At 40.3% G+C, this 24,398-nt stretch overlaps 5 non-coding genes and 5 pseudogenes across 5 annotated transcripts; all 10 read left to right on the top strand.

Moving 5' to 3' along the window:
• Positions 1-4,445: 4,445 nt before the first annotated feature.
• LOC145420817 (U2 spliceosomal RNA) lies at positions 4,446-4,636 on the top strand. The gene has a single exon (XR_013902102.1). It is a non-coding gene; the product is annotated as a U2 spliceosomal RNA (small nuclear RNA).
• Positions 4,637-5,484: 848 nt separating this feature from the next.
• On the top strand, positions 5,485-5,567 carry trnal-uaa (transfer RNA leucine (anticodon UAA)). Its single transcript has one exon. It is a non-coding gene; the product is annotated as a tRNA-Leu (tRNA).
• A 635-nt stretch (positions 5,568-6,202) lies between these two features.
• LOC145420791 (U2 spliceosomal RNA) lies at positions 6,203-6,343 on the top strand (annotated as a pseudogene).
• A 4,795-nt stretch (positions 6,344-11,138) lies between these two features.
• On the top strand, positions 11,139-11,358 carry LOC145420766 (U2 spliceosomal RNA; annotated as a pseudogene).
• Positions 11,359-12,207: 849 nt separating this feature from the next.
• On the top strand, positions 12,208-12,290 carry trnal-uaa (transfer RNA leucine (anticodon UAA)). Its single transcript has one exon. It is a non-coding gene; the product is annotated as a tRNA-Leu (tRNA).
• A 636-nt stretch (positions 12,291-12,926) lies between these two features.
• LOC145420794 (U2 spliceosomal RNA) lies at positions 12,927-13,027 on the top strand (annotated as a pseudogene).
• A 4,835-nt stretch (positions 13,028-17,862) lies between these two features.
• On the top strand, positions 17,863-18,068 carry LOC145420771 (U2 spliceosomal RNA; annotated as a pseudogene).
• Positions 18,069-18,534: 466 nt separating this feature from the next.
• On the top strand, positions 18,535-18,724 carry LOC145420746 (U2 spliceosomal RNA). Its single transcript, XR_013902067.1, has one exon. It is a non-coding gene; the product is annotated as a U2 spliceosomal RNA (small nuclear RNA).
• Positions 18,725-19,572: 848 nt separating this feature from the next.
• trnal-uaa (transfer RNA leucine (anticodon UAA)) lies at positions 19,573-19,655 on the top strand. The gene has a single exon. It is a non-coding gene; the product is annotated as a tRNA-Leu (tRNA).
• Positions 19,656-20,290: 635 nt separating this feature from the next.
• LOC145420790 (U2 spliceosomal RNA) lies at positions 20,291-20,451 on the top strand (annotated as a pseudogene).
• Positions 20,452-24,398: the final 3,947 nt, after the last annotated feature.

The following is a 24,398-nucleotide window of genomic DNA, read 5'->3' as shown; positions in this document are numbered from 1 at the left end:
AGAGCCATGAAGATTAATACAGAACACAAGCTAGTCATTATGAAACTAAGGAAAGATTGTTCTCTTCAAAGGCTCAACCCAAACTTTGGGGGGGCATACCATCAATTTATTTCTTGTGAGTGTAACTCTTCCTTCACCTCTCCGGGTTCCGAAGGGGGGACCGCCACTCTATTCCCTTTTCGTACTCTAGGTGACGGCCTTTGTCGCAGAGCTGCATTTACCATCCGCTCCTTTGGCGTTGACTGCAGAACTATGTTAAGGAAGGAAACCTCATTTGGTGAGTCAGAGGGGAAGACCCTGGAGTCCTCCCCTGAGGAACTCCCTGAAGGTGTTTCATGCCTCCCTCTCTTTCCTGAAACAATTGTCCCAGAAGACAGTTCTGCTGCAGTCCTCTTTGCCACCTGTGAATCAGGAAGGCCAGGGGGGACAGGGGGGGCAGGGGGGGGCTGCCCTTGAGCATTTTCACTTTCACCACTTACTCCTTTCTGAACTCCACTCTCCTCCTGCCCTCTCTCCCCCTCCTCTGAGGGTTCTGGTTGGGCAGGTCTTCCATGCTCCTCCCCTTTTCCCTCCTCCTCCTGTTCCTCCCCTCCGTCTTCAGGTGCTGGGAACTGATTTAAAATATCTGTCCCAGCTGCATCAATCAAGACATCCTCGTTTACCATTGCAATCAGGTTTCCCTCATTAATCTGGTTTCCTTTTTTAAGTTTATTTGCAAAGGACCGCGGACAGTCCCTAAAGAGGTGACCTTCCCCTCCACACAAGTTACACTTATGGTCATTTTTACAATCAGCATACGTATGCCCTTTCTCTTTACATTTCCCACAGATGATTTCCTCGCATGCCTCTATCAAATGCCCATGCTCCCCACACCTCCGGCAGAGCTTTGGTTGGCCCTGGTAATGGATATAGCCTCTATTATCTCCCAAAACTATCATGGACGGGAGATGTTTTAAACCCCGGAACCCTTGGGGATCTTCCCATTGCTGTATTGGTACTTTCCATACACAATTCCATATTCCATCCACATCTCTCACCTTCCTCGGCTGACCCTTCACCGTACAATATCTCCCCAACCACACACAAATGTCTTGGGCATTCACCGTTTCATTAAACATTTTAACTATTACTGTTTTCATAGTATTGTCTGTCAGTTTCTCCAAATTGGAAAATTTCAAATTGTGGTCTCAAATTTTCGAATCTTCTCCAAAACTCTTCCAACAATTCGCTTGAGCTGAAACTTACTTAAGCTGAAACTTACACTGATAAGAACAGATTTTTTTTCCTTTTTTTATTTTCTTTCCACAATCATTCAAAAACATTTTACCATTTCCTTTACAATGACAAGTTTACATTTCCATTTTCCCCACATTCGTTCATGACAAACTGATTAACATTTTCATATGACATTTTCATTTGACGTGTAGCTTATCATTACTCCTTTTCCCTTCCTCCTTTCCTTACACTTTACCTACCACCACCTTTTGGGTACCTTCAGAGCAAAAAAAGGAGAGAAATCTTTCCATCTGTCCTTAATTGTGTCTATTCCCCATTTTTGTAGTTCATGCCAATATATCTTTTCAAATTCCCTTTCTATAGCCTTGATCGTCCCAATTTCCCCCTCTTTGTATCCCCCCATTATACAACTCTGTCTTGCCCTCCACAACTTAAGTTTAACAATTGATAACAACATGCAACGTATTTTATATCTCTCTTTTTCTGTACCTTTAGTCCCAAAGAAGGTGATCTCTTCATAAGTCACCGTCCCCAAACCTTTATACTTCCCCTTTACCCCTTCCCATACCTTTTTTGCGTATTCGCATCCCCATAGTACATGTTCAATTGTTTCTTCTTTTACACAATTGTCCCTCGGACACTTTTTCTGTTTTCCCAAATTATGTGCGTACATAGTAACCCTCACGGGTAGCCTTTTATGTAAATGCATCCAATTAAAATCCTTTATGACATTTTTAAAACTCTTATCCTGTGTGAGTTTCCACACTTCTGGACTCACCGGTACCTGATTTTGGTTGGCTTTCCGTACCATTTTCTTGTATAGAAGTTTATGGTTTAATACTGTATCCACCTCTTTGCATTCCGGATGTTTCTTTCCCCATCCCACCATCCTCTGAAAATATTTTGGTCTAAACTCCGCCTTAGGTCCCTTATTTTCCCACCCTATCAAAAATCGGTATGGTATCGCCAACCAAAACCATAGCAATATTTGACATTTATGCACATAAGTCTGTTTCAATAATGTACACACATTTGTATAAAACATTGTATCTAACTTCAACGGGACATTTGGTACCCCCTTCCCACCATCTTCTATTTCTTGATACATTTGTAGTCTTTTTACATACTCGTAACCCCCCCATATGAATTTAAATATCCCCCTCATTATTTGTGCTCTATATATCTGTGGCATCGGGAACACGTAGGCCAAATGTAGTAATTTCGGGACTACCTCACTCTTTATAACCAAAACTTTCCCCGAGATTGATAATTTTCTTACTTTCCAAAGACCCAACTTCTTTTCCACCGCGTTCATCTTTTCTCTCCAATTACAAAGCTCATCGCCTTCCTTGTTTCCAAAAGAGATTCCTAAAATATCCATTGGACCTTCACACAAAGTAAAATCACAGATGTTATCTCTTCTACCCTCCCATATCCCCAAATATTTATACTTTGTCTTCTCTTTATTTATCCTAGATCCCGTCGCTTTTTCATAAGCATTTAAAATTTCTATCACATTCCTTAGACTATCATCATCTTCCAAATATAATATCGTGTCGTCCGCGTATTGTGATATTTTTAAACATTCCCCCCGTGGCATCATTATCCCTTTCACTCTTTGGCTTTCCCTTATTGCACAGGCCAAAGGTTCAACATAAAGTACATAAAGCACAACAGATAATGGACATCCTTGTCTCAAACCCCTTGTTTGATACACCTTTTCTGTAAGAAATCCATTTAATTTTATTTTCGAGTTTATGCCCTTATATAAATTCTTTACCCATTTTATAAAGGTCCCTCCCAGCCCCATATACTCCATTGCCCTCCACAAAAATTCGTGATCTACCCTATCAAAGGCCTTTTGCTGATCCAAGCTCACACATATTGCTGCCAAGTTTCTATCCCTCACATATGTAAGTATATCTCTGTGTAATTGCACATTCCAAGTAATTTGCCTCCCCCGTACCCCACACGTTTGATCCTTCTCCACTATGTGCGACATTACTCCTGCAAGTCTATTTGCAAATATCCTACTCAAGATCTTATAATCCACACATAACATGGTTAACGGTCTATAGTTATCAAGTTGATGTGGGTTGCCTTTCTTAAATAATACGGAAACCACACCCATCTTCATACTCTCTGTCATCGCCTCTCCCTCCATGATTTCCTTAAAAACTCCCACCAAATGTATCCCCACCACCCCCCAAAGGGTTTCGTAAAATTCCTTTGTTAAACCATCTATTCCCGGCACTTTATTTGCCTTCATTCCTTTTATTACTTTATATGCCTCCTCTATTGTCACTTCCCCCTCTAGCCTTTCCCTTTCTTCTCCCGTTAGTCTCTTCTTTATTTTCTTCAAGAAGAAATCCCCTTTCCCTCCCTCTAGATTTTCTTTGCTGAACAGCTCCTCATAATATTCCTTCGCCACCTTTAACATATCTTCTCTCCCTTCCGTCATTTTCCCATCCTTCTCCAATTTTGTTATGACTCCCCTTTTTTCCCTACTTTTCATCTTTTTGAAGAAAAAAGCGGAACATTTCTCGTTCTGCTCTCGTGGGTTCAAACCCCACTCCTGGTATAATTTGGAGCCTCATGACTGGTAAACTGAAATGTATCTATGGGAGCAACAATGATCAATAGGAGTTTTTAGGAATTTGCTGTGAGCAATATCCCCCACCCAGTCACCCCCAAAAAAGCTGGGATGAAAGACAAATGAGAGGTCTGTGCCAAGGTCGCCCCCTCTCAGTCTTACTGTACATGTTATATGTAGAACCGTTGGCTTGTGCAATTAGGGAAAGCCCAGACATAACAGGAATACAGTTACCGGGAGGAGAAAAATTTAACAGTATGTAATTATCATATTATGAAAACAATTATAACGCCAAGAAAGTTATAAAAATGAATTGAAGACGCTCCGTCTCAACGACCGCTGATTGGACTGCAGGCGACCACGTGATTTTGAATCTCATTAACCGGCATGCGCTGACCGGCGTTTCAGAAACTAAAGTGTCGTCATATATGTGGCGCCGTTTAAAAACTGAAACATGCCGACCATAGTTATATTGTGATGTTTCGGAGGTAAAACGTCAGTAAAACATCGACCTGTCCTCTACCATTTGTTAGAAGGCGACTGTGTTCTTCATTGTAACCAAGAGTTAGAGTTGCAGTAAGCAGAATGAGTCGTTTCTGTCGTGCGATATGTGGGTATCGCTTCTCGGCCTTTTGGCTAAGATCAAGTGTAGTATCTGTTCTTATCAGTTTAATATCTGATACGTCCCCTACCCGGGGACCATATATTAAATTGATTTTTGGAGCAGGGAGATGGAATAGGGGCTTGCTCCGTCCACTCCACGCATCGACCTGGTATTGCAGTATTTCTAGGAACGGTGCACCCCCTGAAGCTGTGAAAAACAAATGGCATTTGACTCAACAGTTTGTGCAAAGAAATTTCTTATACGCTAGATATATGTGTGCGTCTGCATATCTGGACATTGTCTTCGTGTAATCTTCCAAGGTTAGTCAGACTGAAATGTTGCGACTTAATATTTGTGAATGACTTACATTTAACTATTACCAGAATTACTAAATCCTGCCACTTGGACTGACACGTGGCTGGACACACACTTTCTATGGGAAATCAAAAAAATATGTCGTTTTCAACTGCAGTTACACTATTCTGGCTCCAATCCTGCAGTTACCTCTGTTGTCCGCTAGAGACCAATAGAAGTCTTTAAAAACCGGAGGCTGCCATCTACAAGGACTCATGTTGATTATAGGTTTAACTCTTCTCTTTCTCTACATACTGCAGCTTTCTGTCCTCTGTGGCTGTAAATTACATCGTTTGAAAAAAAAAAACACCACACAATTTTTTCTTGGCTTTTTAGCTAAAATCACCTGTATTGTCTGTTGTTTCCATTTGTGGATGGTTAATAGTGCAGAAGATTGTTTTTCTGTTTTCAGGATTACATGAAAACATTTGGGAACAGATCATTTTTGTATATAATAAATCTTAGGATAGTATTGGTTTTGATGATTTATAAAACAGCTGTGTGCCGTAGCCCTGGTAGTGTGGATCCTTAGTGTGTAAAGAGTAGATACCTCATGTAATATGTGTGAATGAAAATCCATGGACTTTATAAGAGTCCTCCATTTATGGCTATGATCCTAACAAATAAGATTAATCCGTTTCTTTCTCCTAGCAATCTTCCTGTTTCCTAAAGGAACACGCATGCACAATATATATGCATCAGGATGGCCGAGTGGTTAAGGCGTTGGACTTAAGCTCCAATGAGCGCATGCTCTCGTGGGTTCAAACCCCACTCCTGGTATAATTTGGAGCCTCATGACTGGTAAACTGAAATGTATCTATGGGAGCAACAATGATCAATAGGAGTTTTTAGGAATTTGCTGTGAGCAATATCCCCCACCCAGTCACCCCCAAAAAAGCTGGGATGAAAGACAAATGAGAGGTCTGTGCTAAGGTCGCCCCCTCTCAGTCTTACTGTACATGTTATATGTAGAACCGTTGGCTTGTGCAATTAGGGAAAGCCCAGACATAACAGGAATACAGTTACCGGGAGGAGAAACATTAAAAATTTAACAGTATGTAATTATCATATTATGAAAACAATTATAACGCCAAGAAAGTTATAAAAATGAATTGAAGACGCTCCGTCTCAACGACCGCTGATTGGACTGCAGGCGACCACGTGATTTTGAATCTCATTAACCGGCATGCGCTGACCGGCGTTTCAGAAACTAAAGTGTCGTCATATATGTGGCGCCGTTTAAAAACTGAAACATGCCGACCATAGTTATATTGTGATGTTTCGGAGGTAAAACGTCAGTAAAACATCGACCTGTCCTCTACCATTTGTTAGAAGGCGACTGTGTTCTTCATTGTAACCATGAGTTAGAGTTGCAGTAAGCAGAATGAGTCGTTTCTGTCGTGCGATATGTGGGTATCGCTTCTCGGCCTTTTGGCTAAGATCAAGTGTAGTATCTGTTCTTATCAGTGATAAGGCGAGAAGCAATGCAGGATGGCGGCGGCGTCGGCCAATTTTCATGAGAGAAATACATGGATGCAAGGTACAAGAAATACTTTGAGATTCGAGTTGATGGAGAAAGAGGACGAGATTCATGACAGAATTAACTTCGGACGAAGGATCCTTTACGAGGCTTTAAAGATAAAGCCTGAGGAAATCTACTGCCTCCAGCAGAGTACGGCAAGTAAACATTATGATGTAACCTTTTGCACGGGAGAATGTGCGGAGGAGGTGAGAAGGAGATTTCACGGAGAAGAAAACGAAGAACTAAAGAAATATACGGTAACTCCTTTGTACAGAAATGATTATAGGATTTTAACGATCCATATGTATAACCCTTGGGTTTCGGAAGAGACAATTAAGTACTTCTTAGGAAGGTACGTCACAGTACTACCAGGAGTGCGCAAAATAAAGGATGGCTTAGGACTATGGACCGGAAAAAGACAATTCCGAGTCAAATTAAATGTGGATACGTCTACCGAGGACGGATATTGCCATCCACCCGCGGTATTCTCCATAGGAGCAGATAGGGGTTTCCTAGTGTATGCTGGGCAGCCCCAAGCGTGCAGAAAATGTGGCAGTACCGGACATAATGCGGACAGGTGTGAACAAATGAGGTGCAGGAGTTGCGGGAAGATAGGCCACATAACTAAAGACTGTAAGGAACCTAGAAAATGTCATTTGTGCGATTCAGAGACCCATATGGCAAGAGACTGTACTAGGCCAAGGTCATATTCTGAAGCGGCAGGAAATGAACATTACAGAAAATCGGATGCAGAAGCTGATATCGGAAAAAGAACACAGGAGGCGTCAACGGCTGCCGAAGATCACCTTAACGAGGAGAGAGCTGGGAGCAAGGAAGGCGGAGTAGAGCAGAGGAATAAGGAGGAAGGAACATTACGTGAATCGGACGCCGAGAGAGAGAAACAAGCAGAGGACGGACAGGTGTGGGCAGTAGTAGCGAAGCCGCGGAGAAAATCAGCAAAGAGGCGGAGAAAGGTGAGCTCAGGTGCTTCTCCAGAAGAGACAAAAACGGAAAATAAAGAGGATAGGGAGGAACGGATCGAGCAGGTGGAAAATACGGAGGGACATGTTTTGAGGGGTACACAGACTGAATGCATGCATACCCCCTTAAGTGACTTCACTAGTGATGGGGATACGGGGGAAGAGGCTGAAAGCGAAGAAAAATCGGAAGATTCCTTTATTAAGAACTTATTGGCGCAGGTTAATATGAAGAGTTAAAAACGGGGATACTGAAATAAAACTCCTATGGTTTTGATTTGTTTTGGTTTTTGTTTTTGAGACCCTTTTTTTTTTTTTGATTTATGTTTTAAGACATGGGAAACTTTCGAATAATAACATTAAATGTAAGGGGACTTAGGAATGCTCGGAAAAGAAAAATGGTTTATGAATTTTTGTTGTATTATAATTTTGATGTCTGCTTGTTGCAGGAAGTACATTTAAAAGATGAGGGGGATGTTGACCTCTTTACGAAGGAATGGAGAGGAGGTGAATCGGTCTGGAGTATAGGGGGAGTACATGGGACTGGGGTAGGAGTGTTATGTGGGAATAAAAGTATACGAATAAAGGACAGTTATACTTTAATACAGGGAAGGGTTATGGTTGTAGATGTGGAAAAAAGTGGGACACAAAACCGTATAATAAATGTGTATGCATATGTGGATCCCAAATTAAGAAGAGAACTTCTTTCAAAAATGGACACTTGTTTTATGACAAGGAAAAATATTTTTGTGGGAGGGGATTTCAACTGTTCACTGGAGAAAATAAAAACTTCGCTCCCTTTTAAGACCTTTATAAAAAAATACGGTTTAATAGATGTAATGGCCACACTACAAGGGAAAAGAGTGGGGTACACATGGAAGAACACAAGAGGGATGGAAAGTAGATTAGATTACATCTTGATAGAGAAAAAGTGTAAAATAAAACAAGGGAAAATAATACCGGCTTTGTTCACAGATCATCAAATGATAGTGGTGGATTTGGAGATAGAAGGAATAGATTATGGAAAAGGATACTGGAAACTGAATAACGAAGTACTTATGGAAAAAGAATATAAGGAAAGGTTTGCAGAGCTCTTCCCTTTATGGGAGGAGATGGAAAGCTTATATATAAATAAACTGGATTGGTGGGAGGATGTAAAAAACAAAATAAAAAAGTTCACGGTGGATTATTGTACGGAAAGGTCCAGCGTAAGGAAAGAGGAATTTCGTATATTGCAAAAAGAAATAGAATATACTTATACACTACAAAATGAAAAAGGAAACAACAAAAACATGGACGAGAAAATGGAAAGTTTAAGATTGAAGCAGGAAGAACTACTTGAAAGGAAGGCAAGGGCTGAAACATATAAGATAAAGCAGGAGGAGTATGAGGAGAACGAGAAATGTTCGGCCTTTTTCTTTAAAAAGATGAAAAGTAAGGAAAAAAAGGGAGTTATAATAAAATTAGAGAAGGATGGGAAAATGATAGAAGGGAAGGAAAATATGCTTAAAACGGCGAAGGAGTATTATGAGGTCTTGTTTAGAAAAGAAAAATTAGAGGGAGAAAAAGGGGATTTTTTCTTAAAGAAAATAAAAAAGAGATTAACGGGAGAAGAAAGCGACAGTTTAGAAGGGGAAGTTACAATAGGGGAGGCATATAAAGTATTAAAAGGAATGAAGGCAAACAAAGTGCCAGGGATAGATGGATTAACAAAGGAATTTTACGAAACTTTTTGGGGAATGGTGGGGAAACATTTGTTGGGAGTTTTTAAGGAAATCATGGAGGGAAAGGAGATGACAGAGAGTATGAAGACGGGTGTGGTTTCTATTCTATTCAAGAAAGGTAACCCACAACAACTTGATAATTATAGACCGTTAACTATGCTATGTGTGGATTATAAGATCCTGAGTAGGATATTGGCAAATAGACTCGCGGGAGTAATGATGCAAATAGTGGAGAAGGATCAGACGTGTGGGGTCAGGGGGAGGCAAATGTCTTGGAACGTGCAACTACACAGAGACATACTCACATACGTTAGAGATAGAAATTTGCCAGCACTATGTGTGAGCCTAGATCAACAAAAGGCCTTTGATAGGGTAGATTATGATTTTTTGTGGAGGGTAATGCAGTATATGGGCTTGGGAGAGAAATTTAAAAAATGGGTAAAAAATTTATACAACGGCATAAGTCTGAAAATAAAAGTAAATGGATTCCTTACAGGAAAAGTGTATCAAACAAAGGGTTTGAGGCAAGGATGTCCATTATCTGTTGTTCTTTATGTACTGTATGTTGAACCTTTGGCTTGCGCAATAAGGGAAAGCCAGAGAGTAAAAGGGATTCCGATGCCGCGGGGGGAAGTTTTAAAGATATCGCAGTATGCGGACGATACAGTATTATATCTGGCAGATGATGATAGTTTAAAGGCTGCGATAGAAATTTTAGATATTTATGAAAAAGCGACTGGATCAAAGATAAATAAAGAGAAGTCGATGTATAAATATCTGGGGACATGGGAGGGTAGAAGAGATAATATCTGTGATTTTACTTTGTGCCAAGGCCCAATGAATATTTTAGGAATCACCTTTGGAAATAAGGAAGGAGATGAGCTTAGCAATTGGAAAAAAAGGTTAAGTGCGGTAGAAAAGAAGCTGGGCCTTTGGAAAGCAAGGAAATTAACAATTACGGGGAAGGTTCTGATTATAAAGAGTGAGGTGGTGCCGAAGTTATTACATCTGGCCTATGTGTTTTCGATGCCTCAGATCTACAGAGCGCAAATAACAAGAGCGATATTTAAATTTATTTGGGGGGGTTATGAGTATGTCAAAAGAACGCAAATGTATCAAGAAATTGAAGATGGTGGGAAAGGGGTACCAAATGTCCCTTTGAAGTTAGATACAATGTTTTATGCAAATGTATGCAAGCTATTGAAACAGAACTATGTCCATAAATGTCAAATATTGTTATGGTTTTGGTTAGCGATTCCATACCGTTTTTTGATAGGGTGGGAAAATAAGGGACCAAAGGCGGAAACTAGACCAAAATATTTTCAGAGGATGCTGGGATGGGGAAAGAAACATGCTGAATGTAAAGAGGTGGATACCGTACTAAACCATAAACTTTTATATAAGAAAATGGTATGGAAAGCTAATTATAACCAGGTACCGGTGAGTCCAGAAGTGTGGAAATGTGCACAGGATAAGACCTTTAAAAATGTTTTGAAGGATTTTAATTGGATGCATTTACACAAAAGGTTACCCGTGAGGATCATCATGTATGCACATAACTTGGGAAAACAGAAAAAGTGTCCGAGGGACAATTGCGTAGAAGAGGAAACAATAGAACACGTACTTTGGGGATGCGAATACGCAAAAAAGGTATGGGAAAGGGTAAAGGGGAAGTATAAAGGTTTGGGCACGGTGACTTATGAAGAGATTACCCTTTTCAGGGCTAACAGCATAGAAAAAGAGAGATACAAAATACGTTGTATGTTGTTAACAATTGTAAAAATGAAATTGTGGAAGGCAAGACAGAGTTGTATAACGGGAGGATATAAAGAGGGGGAAATAGGTACGACTAAAGCTGTAGAGAGGGAATTTGAAAAGACATACTGGCATGAACTACAAAAATGGGGAATAGACACGATCAAGGATAGATGGAAAGATTTCCCTTCCTTCTTTACTGCGAAGGCACCTAAAAAGTGGTGGTAGGTAAAGAGTAAGGAAGGGAGAAAGGGAAAAGGAGCAATGAAAAGCAATAAGTTATATGAATATGTTACATGAAAATGATTGGTTTGCGATGAATGAATGTGGGAAAGAAATGAAATGTAAATATGTCTTTGTAATGGAAATGGAAAAAGTTTTTTGAATTGTTGTGGAAAGAAAATAAAAGAAGTAAAAAAAAAAAAAAAAAAAAAAAAAAATCTGTTCTTATCAGTTTAATATCTGATACGTCCCCTACCCGGGGACCATATATTAAATTGATTTTTGGAGCAGGGAGATGGAATAGGGGCTTGCTCCGTCCACTCCACGCATCGACCTGGTATTGCAGTATTTCTAGGAACGGTGCACCCCCTGAAGCTGTGAAAAACAAATGTCATTTGACTCAACAGTTTGTGCAAAGAATTTTCTTATACGCTAGATATATGTGTGCGTCTGCATATCTGGACATTGTCTTCGTGTAATCTTCCAAGGTTAGTCAGACTGAAATGTTGCGACTTAATATTTGTGAATGACTTACATTTAACTATTACCAGAATTACTAAATCCTGCCACTTGGACTGACACGTGGCTGGACACACACTTTCTATGGGAAATCAAAAAAATATGTCGTTTTGAACTGCAGTTACACTATTCTGGCTCCAATCCTGCAGTTACCTCTGTTGTCCACTAGAGACCAATAGAAGTCTTTAAAAACCGGAGGCTGCCATCTACAAGGACTCATGTTGATTATAGGTTTAACTCTTCTCTTTCTCTACATACTGCAGCTTTCTGTCCTCTGTGGCTGTAAATTACATCGTTTGAAAAAAAAAAAAACCCACACAATTTTTTCTTGGCTTTTTAGCTAAAATCACCTGTATTGTCTGTTGTTTCCATTTGTGGATGGTTAATAGTGCAGAAGATTGTTTTTCTGTTTTCAGGATTACATGAAAACATTTGGGAACAGATCATTTTTGTATATAATAAATCTTAGGATAGTATTGGTTTTGATGATTTATAAAACAGCTGTGTGCCGTAGCCCTGGTAGTGTGGATCCTTAGTGTGTAAAGAGTAGATACCTCATGTAATATGTGTGAATGAAAATCCATGGACTTTATAAGAGTCCTCCATTTATGGCTATGATCCTAACAAACAAGATTAATCCGTTTCTTTCTCCTAGCAATCTTCCTGTTTCCTAAAGGAACACGCATGCACAATATATATGCATCAGGATGGCCGAGTGGTTAAGGCGTTGGACTTAAGCTCCAATGAGCGCATGCTCTCGTGGGTTCAAACCCCACTCCTGGTATAATTTGGAGCCTCATGACTGGTAAACTGAAATGTATCTATGGGAGCAACAATGATCAATAGGAGTTTTTAGGAATTTGCTGTGAGCAATATCCCCCCACGCAGTCACCCCCAAAAAAGCTGGGATGAAAGACAAATGAGAGGTCTGTGCCAAGGTCGCCCCCTCTCAGTCTTACTGTACATGTTATATGTAGAACCGTTGGCTTGTGCAATTAGGGAAAGCCCAGACATAACAGGAATACAGTTACCGGGAGGAGAAACATTAAAAATTTAACAGTATGTAATTATCATATTATGAAAACAATTATAACGCCAAGAAAGTTATAAAAATGAATTGAAGACGCTCCGTCTCAACGACCGCTGATTGGACTGCAGGCGACCACGTGATTTTGAATCTCATTAACCGGCATGCGCTGACCGGCGTTTCAGAAACTAAAGTGTCGTCATATATGTGGCGCCGTTTAAAAACTGAAACATGCCGACCATAGTTATATTGTGATGTTTCGGAGGTAAAACGTCAGTAAAACATCGACCTGTCCTCTACCATTTGTTAGAAGGCGACTGTGTTCTTCATTGTAACCATGAGTTAGAGTTGCAGTAAGCAGAATGAGTCGTTTCTGTCGTGCGATATGTGGGTATCGCTTCTCGGCCTTTTGGCTAAGATCAAGTGTAGTATCTGTTCTTATCAGTTACAAAGCGAGAAGCAATGCAGGATGGCGGCGGCGTCGGCCAATTTTCATGAGAGAAATACATGGATGCAAGGTACAAGAAATACTTTGAGATTCGAGTTGATGGAGAAAGAGGACGAGATTCATGACAGAATTAACTTCGGACGAAGGATCCTTTACGAGGCTTTAAAGATAAAGCCTGAGGAAATCTACTGCCTCCAGCAGAGTACGGCAAGTAAACATTATGATGTAACCTTTTGCACGGGAGAATGTGCGGAGGAGGTGAGAAGGAGATTTCACGGAGAAGAAAACGAAGAACTAAAGAAATATACGGTAACTCCTTTGTACAGAAATGATTATAGGATTTTAACGATCCATATGTATAACCCTTGGGTTTCGGAAGAGACAATTAAGTACTTCTTAGGAAGGTACGTCACAGTACTACCAGGAGTGCGCAAAATAAAGGATGGCTTAGGACTATGGACCGGAAAAAGACAATTCCGAGTCAAATTAAATGTGGATACGTCTACCGAGGACGGATATTGCCATCCACCCGCGGTATTCTCCATAGGAGCAGATAGGGGTTTCCTAGTGTATGCTGGGCAGCCCCAAGCGTGCAGAAAATGTGGCAGTACCGGACATAATGCGGACAGGTGTGAACAAATGAGGTGCAGGAGTTGCGGGAAGATAGGCCACATAACTAAAGACTGTAAGGAACCTAGAAAATGTCATTTGTGCGATTCAGAGACCCATATGGCAAGAGACTGTACTAGGCCAAGGTCATATTCTGAAGCGGCAGGAAATGAACATTACAGAAAATCGGATGCAGAAGCTGATATCGGAAAAAGAACACAGGAGGCGTCAACGGCTGCCGAAGATCACCTTAACGAGGAGAGAGCTGGGAGCAAGGAAGGCGGAGTAGAGCAGAGGAAAAAGGAGGAAGGAACATTACGTGAATCGGACGCCGAGAGAGAGAAACAAGCAGAGGACGGACAGGTGTGGGCAGTAGTAGCGAAGCCGCGGAGAAAATCAGCAAAGAGGCGGAGAAAGGTGAGCTCAGGTGCTTCTTCAGAAGAGACAAAAACGAAAAATAAAGAGGATAGGGAGGAACGGATCGAGGAGGTGGAAAATACGGAGGGACATGTTTTGAGGGGTACACAGACTGAATGCATGCATACCCCCTTAAGTGACTTCACTAGTGATGGGGATACGGGGGAAGAGGCTGAAAGCGAAGAAAAATCGGAAGATTCCTTTATTAAGAACTTATTGGCGCAGGTTAATATGAAGAGTTAAAAATGGGGATACTGAAATAAAACTCCTATGGTTTTGATTTGTTTTGGTTTTGTTTTTGAGACCCTTTTTTTTTTGTTTGATTTATGTTTTAAGACATGGGAAACTTTCGAATAATAACATTAAATGTAAGGGGACTTAGGAATGCTCGGAAAAGAAAAATGGTTTATGAATTTTTGTTGTATTATAATTTTGATGTCTGCTTGTTGCAGGAAGTACATTTAAAAGATGAGGGGGATGTTGACCTCTTTACGAAGGAATGGAGAGGAGGTGAATCGGTCTGGAGTATAGGGGGAGTACATGGGACTGGGGTAGGAGTGTTATGTGGGAATAAAAGTATACGAATAAAGGACAGTTATACTTTAATACAGGGAAGGGTTATGGTTGTAGATGTGGAAAAAAGTGGGACACAAAACCGTATAATAAATGTGTATGCATATGTGGATCCCAAATTAAGAAGAGAACTTCTTTCAAAAATGGACACTTGTTTTATGACAAGGAAAAATATTTTTGTGGGAGGGGATTTCAACTGTTCACTGGAGAAAATAAAAACTTCGCTCCCTTTTAAGACCTTTATAAAAAAATACGGTTTAATAGATGTAATGGCCACACTACAAGGGAAAAGAGTGGGGTACACATGGAAGAACACAAGAGGGATGGAAAGTAGATTAGATTACATCTTGATAGAGAAAAAGTGTAAAATAAAACAAGGGAAAATAATACCGGCTTTGTTCACAGATCATCAAATGATAGTGGTGGATTTGGAGATAGAAGGAATAGATTATGGAAAAGGATACTGGAAACTGAATAACGAAGTACTTATGGAAAAAGAATATAAGGAAAGGTTTGCAGAGCTCTTCCCTTTATGGGAGGAGATGGAAAGCTTATATATAAATAAACTGGATTGGTGGGAGGATGTAAAAAACAAAATAAAAAAGTTCACGGTGGATTATTGTACGGAAAGGTCCAGCGTAAGGAAAGAGGAATTTCGTATATTGCAAAAAGAAATAGAATATACTTATACACTACAAAATGAAAAAGGAAACAACAAAAACATGGACGAGAAAATGGAAAGTTTAAGATTGAAGCAGGAAGAACTACTTGAAAGGAAGGCAAGGGCTGAAACATATAAGATAAAGCAGGAGGAGTATGAGGAGAACGAGAAATGTTCGGCCCTTTTCTTTAAAAAGATGAAAAGTAAGGAAAAAAAGGGAGTTATAATAAAATTAGAGAAGGATGGGAAAATGATAGAAGGGAAGGAAAATATGCTTAAAACGGCGAAGGAGTATTATGAGGTCTTGTTTAGAAAAGAAAAATTAGAGGGAGAAAAAGGGGATTTTTTCTTAAAGAAAATAAAAAAGAGATTAACGGGAGAAGAAAGCGACAGTTTAGAAGGGGAAGTTACAATAGGGGAGGCATATAAAGTATTAAAAGGAATGAAGGCAAACAAAGTGCCAGGGATAGATGGATTAACAAAGGAATTTTACGAAACTTTTTGGGGAATGGTGGGGATACATTTGTTGGGAGTTTTTAAGGAAATCATGGAGGGAAAGGAGATGACAGAGAGTATGAAGACGGGTGTGGTTTCTATTCTATTCAAGAAAGGTAACCCACAACAACTTGATAATTATAGACCGTTAACTATGCTATGTGTGGATTATAAGATCCTGAGTAGGATATTGGCAAATAGACTCGCGGGAGTAATGATGCAAATAGTGGAGAAGGATCAGACGTGTGGGGTCAGGGGGAGGCAAATGTCTTGGAACGTGCAACTACACAGAGACATACTCACATACGTTAGAGATAGAAATTTGCCAGCACTATGTGTGAGCCTAGATCAACAAAAGGCCTTTGATAGGGTAGATTATGATTTTTTGTGGAGGGTAATGCAGTATATGGGCTTGGGAGAGAAATTTAAAAAATGGGTAAAAAATTTATACAACGGCATAAGTCTGAAAATAAAAGTAAATGGATTCCTTACAGAAAAAGTGTATCAAACAAAGGGTTTGAGGCAAGGATGTCCATTATCTGTTGTTCTTTATGTACTGTATGTTGAACCTTTGGCTTGCGCAATAAGGGAAAGCCAGAGAGTAAAAGGGATTCCGATGCCGCGGGGGGAAGTTTTAAAGATATCGCAGTATGCGGACGATACAGTATTATATCTGGCAGATGATGATAGTTTAAAGGGTGCGATAGAAATTTTAGATATTTATGAAAAAGCGACTGGATCAAAGATAAATAAAGAGAAGTCGATGTATAAATATTTGGGGACATGGGAGGGTAGAAGAGATAATATCTGTGATTTTACTTTGTGCCAAGGCCCAATGAATATTTTAGGAATCACCTTTGGAAATAAGGAAGGAGATGAGCTTAGCAATTGGAAAAAAAGGTTAAGTGCGGTAGAAAAGAAGCTGGGCCTTTGGAAAGCAAGGAAATTAACAATTACGGGGAAGGTTCTGATTATAAAGAGTGAGGTGGTGCCGAAGTTATTACATCTGGCCTATGTGTTTCCGATGCCTCAGATCTACAGAGCGCAAATAACCAGAGCGATATTTAAATTTATTTGGGGGGGTTATGAGTATGTCAAAAGAACGCAAATGTATCAAGAAATTGAAGATGGTGGGAAAGGGGTACCAAATGTCCCTTTGAAGTTAGATACAATGTTTTATGCAAATGTATGCAAGCTATTGAAACAGAACTATGTCCATAAATGTCAAATATTGTTATGGTTTTGGTTAGCGATTCCATACCGTTTTTTGATAGGGTGGGAAAATAAGGGACCAAAGGCGGAAACTAGACCAAAATATTTTCAGAGGATGCTGGGATGGGGAAAGAAACATGCTGAATGTAAAGAGGTGGATACCGTACTAAACCATAAACTTTTATATAAGAAAATGGTATGGAAAGCTAATTATAACCAGGTACCGGTGAGTCCAGAAGTGTGGAAATGTGCACAGGATAAGACCTTTAAAAATGTTTTGAAGGATTTTAATTGGATGCATTTACACAAAAGGTTACCCGTGAGGATCATCATGTATGCACATAACTTGGGAAAACAGAAAAAGTGTCCGAGGGACAACTGCGTAGAAGAGGAAACAATAGAACACGTACTTTGGGGATGCGAATACGCAAAAAAGGTATGGGAAAGGGTAAAGGGGAAGTATAAAGGTTTGGGCACGGTGACTTATGAAGAGATTACCCTTTTCAGGGCTAACAGCATAGAAAAAGAGAGATACAAAATACGTTGTATGTTGTTAACAATTGTAAAAATGAAATTGTGGAAGGCAAGACAGAGTTGTATAACGGGAGGATATAAAGAGGGGGAAATAGGTACGACTAAAGCTGTAGAGAGGGAATTTGAAAAGACATACTGGCATGAACTACAAAAATGGGGAATAGACACGATCAAGGATAGATGGAAAGATTTCCCTTCCCTCTTTACTGCGAAGGCACCTAAAAAGTGGTGGTAGGTAAAGAGTAAGGAAGGGAGAAAGGGAAAAGGAGCAATGAAAAGCAATAAGTTATATGAATATGTTACATGAAAATGATTGGTTTGCGATGAATGAATGTGGGAAAGAAATGAAATGTAAATATGTCTTTGTAATGGAAATGGAAAAAGTTTTTTGAATTGTTGTGGAAAGAAAATAAAAGAAGTAAAAAAAAAAAAATCTGTTCTTATCAGTTTAATATCTGATACGTCCCCTACCCGGGGACCATATATTAAATTGATTTTTGGAGCAGGGAGATGGAATAGGGGCTTGCGCCGTCCACTCCACGCATCGACCTGGTATTGCAGTATTTCTAGGAACGGTGCACCCCTTGAAGCTGTGAAAAACAAATGGCATTTGACTCAACAGTTTGTGCAAAGAAATTTCTTATACGCTAGATATATGCGTGCGTCTGCATATCTGGACATTGTCTTCGTGTAATCTTCCAAGGTTAGTCAGACTGAAATCTTGCGACTTAATATTTGTGAATGACTTACATTTAACTATTACCAGAATTACTAAATCCTGCCACTTGGACTGACACGTGGCTGGACACACACTTTCTATGGGAAATCAAAAAAATATGTCGTTTTGAACTGCAGTTACACTATTCTGGCTCCAATCCTGCAGTTACCTCTGTTGTCCACTAGAGACCAATAGAAGTCTTTAAAAACCGGAGGCTGCCATCTACAAGGACTCATGTTGATTATAGGTTTAACTCTTCTCTTTCTCTACATACTGCAGCTTTCTGTCCTCTGTGGCTGTAAATTACATCGTTTGAAAAAAAATAAACCACACAATCTTTTCTTGGCTTTTTAGCTAAAAAAAAAAAAAAATCTGTTCTTATCAGTTTAATATCTGATACGTCCCCTACCCGGGGACCATATATTAAATTGATTTTTGGAGCAGGGAGATGGAATAGGGGCTTGCTCCGTCCACTCCACGCATCGACCTGGTATTGCAGTATTTCTAGGAACGGTGCACCCCCTGAAGCTGTGAAAAACAAATGTCATTTGACTCAACAGTTTGTGCAAAGAATTTTCTTATACGCTAGATATATGTGTGCGTCTGCATATCTGGACATTGTCTTCGTGTAATCTTCCAAGGTTAGTCAGACTGAAATGTTGCGACTTAATATTTGTGAATGACTTACATTTAACTATTACCAGAATTACTAAATCCTGCCACTTGGACTGACACGTGGCTGGACACACACTTTCTATGGGAAATCAAAAAAATATGTCGTTTTGAACTGCAGTTACACTATTCTGGCTCCAATCCTGCAGTTACCTCTGTTGTCCACTAGAGACCAATAGAAGTCTTTAAAAACCGGAGGCTGCCATCTACAAGGACTCATGTTGATTATAGGTTTAACTCTTCTCTTTCTCTACATACTGCAGCTTTCTGTCCTCTGTGGCTGTAAATTACATCGTTTGAAAAAAAAAAAACCCACACAATTTTTTCTTGGCTTTTTAGCTAAAATCACCTGTATTGTCTGTTGTTTCCATTTGTGGATGGTTAATAGTGCAGAAGATTGTTTTTCTGTTTTCAGGATTACATGAAAACATTTGGGAACAGATCATTTTTGTATATAATAAATCTTAGGATAGTATTGGTTTTGATGATTTATAAAACAGCTGTGTGCCGTAGCCCTGGTAGTGTGGATCCTTAGTGTGTAAAGAGTAGATACCTCATGTAATATGTGTGAATGAAAATCCATGGACTTTATAAGAGTCCTCCATTTATGGCTATGATCCTAACAAACAAGATTAATCCGTTTCTTTCTCCTAGCAATCTTCCTGTTTCCTAAAGGAACACGCATGCACAATATATATGCATCAGGATGGCCGAGTGGTTAAGGCGTTGGACTTAAGCTCCAATGAGCGCATGCTCTCGTGGGTTCAAACCCCACTCCTGGTATAATTTGGAGCCTCATGACTGGTAAACTGAAATGTATCTATGGGAGCAACAATGATCAATAGGAGTTTTTAGGAATTTGCTGTGAGCAATATCCCCCACCCAGTCACCCCCAAAAAAGCTGGGATGAAAGACAAATGAGAGGTCTGTGCCAAGGTCGCCCCCTCTCAGTCTTACTGTACATGTTATATGTAGAACCGTTGGCTTGTGCAATTAGGGAAAGCCCAGACATAACAGGAATACAGTTACCGGGAGGAGAAACATTAAAAATCTAACAGTATGTAATTATCATATTATGAAAACAATTATAACGCCAAGAAAGTTATAAAAATGAATTGAAGACGCTCCGTCTCAACGACCGCTGATTGGACTGCAGGCGACCACGTGATTTTGAATCTCATTAACCGGCATGCGCTGACCGGCGTTTCAGAAACTAAAGTGTCGTCATATATGTGGCGCCGTTTAAAAACTGAAACATGCCGACCATAGTTATATTGTGATGTTTCGGAGGTAAAACGTCAGTAAAACATCGACCTGTCCTCTACCATTTGTTAGAAGGCGACTGTGTTCTTCATTGTAACCATGAGTTAGAGTTGCAGTAAGCAGAATGAGTCGTTTCTGTCGTGCGATATGTGGGTATCGCTTCTCGGCCTTTTGGCTAAGATCAAGTGTAGTATCTGTTCTTATCATTTCGCACTTGATTATTGGTTTTAGGCTAGGACTGCGATCCTCTCCTTTGGGTGTCTGGGCGGTGAAACCTTGGTTATTTATTGCAGCGCAAAGGTACGTGGTTTTTTATAGAAATTATTTGTTTGTATTGAAAACGTTTCCTTTTTAATCTTCTGTTGTGTGTTTGTAGCAGGTGTTTTTTTTCTAAACCTTTGGTGCCTCCGCAATGGCTGGGTATGCCAGTATGCGGAGGCACCACTGTGTGCGCTTCAGTTTAATTGAGAATGTTGGAGAAGTGCCAAAGATGTCCAGGCTGGATTTCTCCAGGAAATTGATTCAACAGGTGTTGGGATTTTCACCAAATGACTTGAATTGCATTTTGACCCTCCCTTTTAACAGGGGTTTTGATGTAAGTTTCAGCTCAAGCGAATTGTTGGAAGAGTTTTGGAGAAGATTCGAAAATTTGAGACCACAATTTGAAATTTTCAATGTGGAGAAACTGACAGACAATACTATGAAAACAGTAATAGTTAAAATGTTTAATGAAACGGTGAATGCCCAAGACATTTGTGTGTGGTTGGGGAGATATTGTACGGTGAAGGGTCAGCCGAGGAAGGTGAGAGATGTGGATGGAATATGGAATTGTGTATGGAAAGTACCAATACAGCAATGGGAAGATCCCCAAGGGTTCCGGGGTTTAAAACATCTCCCGTCCATGATAGTTTTGGGAGATAATAGAGGCTATATCCATTACCAGGGCCAACCAAAGCTCTGCCGGAGGTGTGGGGAGCATGGGCATTTGATAGAGGCATGCGAGGAAATCATCTGTGGGAAATGTAAAGAGAAAGGGCATACGTATGCTGATTGTAAAAATGACCGTAAGTGTAACTTGTGTGGAGGGGAAGGTCACCTCTTTAGGGACTGTCCGCGGTCCTTTGCAAATAAACTTAAAAAAGGAAACCAGATTAATGAGGGAAACCTGATTGCAATGGTAAACGAGGATGTCTTGATTGATGCAGCTGGGACAGATATTTTAAATCAGTTCCCAGCACCTGAAGACGGAGGGGAGGAACAGGAGGAGGAGGGAAAAGGGGAGGAGCATGGAAGACCTGCCCAACCAGAACCCTCAGAGGAGGGGGAGAGAGGGCAGGAGGAGAGTGGAGTTCAGAAAGGAGTAAGTGGTGAAAGTGAAAATGCTCAAGGGCAGCCCCCCCCTGCCCCCCCTGTCCCCCCTGGCCTTCCTGATTCACAGGTGGCAAAGAGGACTGCAGCAGAACTGTCTTCTGGGACAATTGTTTCAGGAAAGAGAGGGAGGCATGAAACACCTTCAGGGAGTTCCTCAGGGGAGGACTCCAGGGTCTTCCCCTCTGACTCACCAAATGAGGTTTCCTTCCTTAACATAGTTCTGCAGTCAACGCCAAAGGAGCGGATGGTAAATGCAGCTCTGCGACAAAGGCCGTCACCTAGAGTACGAAAAGGGAATAGAGTGGCGGTCCCCCCTTCGGAACCCGGAGAGGTGAAGGAAGAGTTACACTCACAAGAAATAAATTGATGGTATGCCCCCCCAAAGTTTGGGTTGAGCCTTTGAAGAGAACAATCTTTCCTTAGTTTCATAATGACTAGCTTGTGTTCTGTATTAATCTTCATGGCTCTGACCTTCTCATCCATAAATGTCAGGAGTGTTAGGTCTAAAGTAAGAGCCCAAAGTGTTCTATCCTTCTTGAATAGTGTAACATCAGATGTTATTTTAATACAGGAATGTGCTATACCTTTCCTAAAAGCATATGGTCAGTGGCAGGATATGTGGCCACAAATGTCCATCTGGAGTGGATCAAATGAAAATAAAAATGATGGAGTAGCCATATTGGTGAAAAACCCTCTGGTGTCGGTGAAGGGAAGTACTGTAGTAAGTGATGGAAGAGCACTTGTTGTTAACCTTATTTATATGGAAAAGGAATTTAAGCTCTTGAACATTTATGGCCCAAATGACAAACACGAAAGATATGATCTTTTAGAGGCTTTGCAACCCCACTTGTTGGGAAAAGCGCCTTTAGTGTTTGGAGGGGATTTTAACTGTATTTTAAACAGGAAAGATAGAAAAAGAGCCACACAAGATGTGAAGATTGATAAGACGTCACTTTTACTACAAGGTTTAGTCAGAGACTTTAAATTGATAGATTGTTTTCCAACGGTTCATCCAATGGAGGAGGGTTTTACTTGGTATAGTGGAAACGGTGACAGGGCCTCTAGAATTGATTATATCTTTGTTAGAGACTTTTCACCAGTAGAGGCCACTTTGATGCCAGTCTTTTTTTCTGACCATCTGATGTTAACTGTTAAAATTTTCCTTGAACTAGATATAACAATGGGGAGGGGAGTGTGGAGGTTAAACTGCTCCCTACTGGAGGATCAGGATCTGCTCAGACAGTATAAGGAGAGGTATACTGAATGGCAGACTCTCCAGGATTTCTATGCAACACGTGTCTCATGGTGGGAAATGGTGAAGTGTAGGACTCGGTCCTTTTTTAAACAAGCAGGAAAGAGAAAGAAGGCCGCAAAAGACAGGTGTATGAGAGGACTACAGAAAAGGTTACAGAGGTACCATCTCTTAAATAGGTGGGGTTTACACTTCTACGAAGAAATTAGAGAGGTTAAAAAAGAAATGCAGAAAATAGCAAATGATAAAAGTATGGGAGTCATACTAAGGAGTAGAGAGAGAGCGAGAGAGGAGGGAGAAAAATGTACGAGATACTTTTTCAAAAAAATTATGAACAAACCTGGCTCTGTCTCTCAGCTAAGAAACAGAGCTGGAGAAAAAGTAGTGAGTACTGAAGGTATAATAAAAGTGATTGAAGAATATTATGAAAACCTGTATGGGGAGAAAAATGTGGAGGAAAGAGTCATTGAGCAAACCCTGGAATATATTGATAAGATTGTTGAGTCTAGTGATATGTTAAGTCAACCTTTTACTACAGCCGAGTTAGGTCAGTGTCTTAAGAGTTTTAAAACTGGAAAATCCCCTGGTTTAGATGGCCTGCCGATTGAGTTTTATCTGACATTTTGGGATATTTTAGCTACTGATTTACTTTCAATTTTTACAGATTTTAGTGAATTAGATAAGCTGCCTGAAAGTTTTAGAATGGGTTTAGTCACACTCGTTCATAAAGGGAAGGATAAAACTCTCTTGGAAAATTGGAGACCGATTACGCTTTTAAACTGTGACTGTAAATTATTCAGCAAGCTTCTAGCAGAAAGGACAAGACCGGTTTTGGACCAGATAATCCACCAAGACCAAGCATGTACTGTAAAGGGCAGGAAGATCACGGATAGTCTGGTGTTGATTAGAGACACGATTTGTTTTGCTCGAAAGAGAAACAAGCGACTGATTGTTTTGAATTTAGACTTTGAAAAAGCCTTCGATAGAATATCTCACCGGTACCTTTTTAAAGTTTTGCAGAAGATGGGTTTCCCAGAAAGGCTTATATCCTGGGTAAAGTTGTTGTACACAGATATAAAGAGCAGATTTGTCATGAATGGGACCCTGACGAATGCAGTTCAGGTGAACTGTGGTTTACGACAGGGATGTCCCCTGTCCGCTCTTTTATATGTTATTTGTATTGAACCCCTGGCACAAATTTTGAGGAAAGATAAGAGTATAAACGGGATGAACATACCTGGGAGTGGGGGGCAGGTGGCAAAGTGTGTACTGTACATGGATGATATTAGCATCCTGTGTACAGACATATCCTCGATGAGAAGGACTTTTGAAGTTACGGACTGGTTCGGAAGGGCTTCGGCCTCTAGACTCAACAGGGGCAAGACTCAGGTACAATTCTACGGGCCATGGGAGACTATAGAATTGACTGGACTTGGAATAAATGTGACACAAACCGACCAAAAAATTTTAGGGGTTAGATTTGATAAGGATGGTGGAGGAAAGGCAAATTGGCCGGGAATGATAGGAAAAGTGAATCAACGATTAGGCCTATGGAGACTGAGAAAGCTGACTCTTGGAGGGAAGGTTTTAGTAATTAAGGCAGTGATTTTACCCTTGCTTCTTTTAGTCAGCGCAGTCTT

Source organism: Astatotilapia calliptera, chromosome 15, assembly GCF_964374335.1.
Source record: "Astatotilapia calliptera chromosome 15, fAstCal68.1, whole genome shotgun sequence".
Lineage (NCBI taxonomy): Eukaryota > Metazoa > Chordata > Actinopteri > Cichliformes > Cichlidae > Astatotilapia > Astatotilapia calliptera.
Note: the sequence above shows the minus strand (reverse complement) of the source record. Positions and strands in the feature narration are given on the sequence as shown.